The sequence below is a fragment of the Strongylocentrotus purpuratus genome, unplaced genomic scaffold (genome assembly GCF_000002235.5).
Source record: "Strongylocentrotus purpuratus isolate Spur 01 unplaced genomic scaffold, Spur_5.0 spur5_scaffold_8, whole genome shotgun sequence".
NCBI classification, from domain to species: domain Eukaryota; kingdom Metazoa; phylum Echinodermata; class Echinoidea; order Camarodonta; family Strongylocentrotidae; genus Strongylocentrotus; species Strongylocentrotus purpuratus.
Genome location: NW_022145614.1, coordinates 19470182 through 19472226, shown reverse-complemented (window position 1 = coordinate 19472226; position 2045 = coordinate 19470182). Strand labels below are relative to the sequence as shown.

At 34.6% G+C, this 2045-nt stretch overlaps 1 non-coding gene across 1 annotated transcript; it reads left to right on the top strand.

Moving 5' to 3' along the window:
* The first annotated feature begins 1408 nt into the window (after positions 1 to 1408).
* On the top strand, positions 1409 to 1479 carry TRNAG-CCC. The gene has a single exon. It is a non-coding gene; the product is annotated as a tRNA-Gly (tRNA).
* The last annotated feature ends 566 nt before the right edge of the window (positions 1480 to 2045 follow it).

Genomic DNA, 2045 nt, shown 5'->3' with positions numbered 1-2045 from the left:
TTACGTCTTAAAGTTATAAAGATATGACAAGTTGGATGCCATTTATTGTAAAGTAATACCTGACAAAGCATGTGATTAAACTAGAATACACAAATGCAAATTAACACCGACGTCAGATCAATACGAAAAAATTACTTCTTTGAAGAAGCAATAATGCAATAATATCACTAGCGATATTTTGTTCGATACTACATCCGCAATGAGTAATATATTTAGCATTAATACTGTTTTAGTCATAACTTTAAAATAGACCGAATGCAAAATATCACCACATAATCAATAACCTGAATTGTGTTGGCAGTTCTTATATCATGACCAGATATTTTGCAGTGCATGACAACGATATTTATCCCCTGAATTCTCTCTCTGGATTATGAGAAACAAGATAAAAGGATCGAAATGTAGAGAGCTAATATTAATCCAACCCTTCTTCTGGGGCCAGCGATATATATTTCTTTGAAGTAAATAACGCATCGTTATGGTATCGTGTTAAAACGATTTTCGCTGCGCCCCTCCAGGGCATTTATCCTCTGTAACATATATCGCCTCGCCCATTGATTTCCAATAGCGAAATTGCCCGCATCGAATTTAATATCATGAGTGAGGCGACCAGTCCCATCAAGTGTTATTTGTGTAATGCTAGGAGCACCAACGAAAGATAGACTACAACAATTATGAAGGAAAGACAAAAATCGCGGTGTGTTGGAATTTAGTTTAGGGGCTCGTAACTGCTCGGTTTATTTGCGAAATTGGCAGAAATTAGGTTAAAGTTTTGTACTGATTCGATATATTTATTGGGGATCCTCTAAATTTGGGAATGAGTAGGAAACAAATCGGTATGATTCATAGAGTAGTTATTAGACTAGGAGGCAAGTTTGTGGTTTGGGGATCTTAATAAATGAAATCATGTAGTTTTTATTGAAACGCCGGCAGGCAAATGATATTCATCATTGCTGTTGCGACATGGAATGATATAGTATTTGATTGACGCTATTTTTGATGCGTAACGATATAAGAATTAATCGAATTTGTGAAGACAAGTTTTCCAGAATTATTGAGTAATAACGCTGAAACGACGTTGATTGATATAAATATCTTTCGAACGAACAGCACGTCACAATGATAAATCACATAGCAGAACATCAGAGAGCTCTAGGTTCGAGCACAGATACCTCCCAACGAAATAAACATGATCCATTTCATTTGTACATCCATCTGTGTTGGAAAAATGAAATGGAATTATTATTTTGTATTATTTATAAACCACGGACCAACTTGGTGATGATAATAATAATACAAGTGCTCATGTCTCCGCGGCAGGACTCGAACTGTGAACCATGTGATCCACAGTCCGGTGAAATACCCACTTGGAAGTGAGACCTCCACACAGCTTTTCAGTCGTCACGAAGCACTGCTGGTGTAGTGGTATCATGCAAGATTCCCATTCTTGCGACCCGGGTTCGATTCCCGGGCAGTGCAATTTTTTGCACTCTTCTTTTTACAGTTTATCCTTTCTGTTATTCACCTGCATATACAATAACAGTCAAAGGCAATTTTCCTCTTCATTTCAATTATTGGCTTTATTCCGCATTTGAAAGACTCGATAAGGTTTTTTTCTTTTAATTAATAAGGTAAATAAATCGTATTCAAAGCATTCTAGCATTATTTTATCATCAACATATATAATTCACATATTCAATAACTCAGTAAACAACACCGAGGGCTAGAGTACTCGACTACTGCATGAAGTTTATTAATTTATTTATTTGTCTATTTATTCATTTATTTATTTATATCTCTTCTGTGGGATGGAACACCCTCATCAGCACAAATGTTGTTTATCAGAACCTCAATATACTTTTTCTATAAAATAAAAAAAAAGTTGTCAGAAGGAATTCCACAATTGTGATCTTCACAGTACACGAACAATGATAGTTAAAAAGATATTTCTCTCTTTTTTTTGTCTAATGATTTATTTTTACCGCAATCAACTAACGATATTTATAATATATAAATACTTACAAACATATTTAATGATCTTCTTT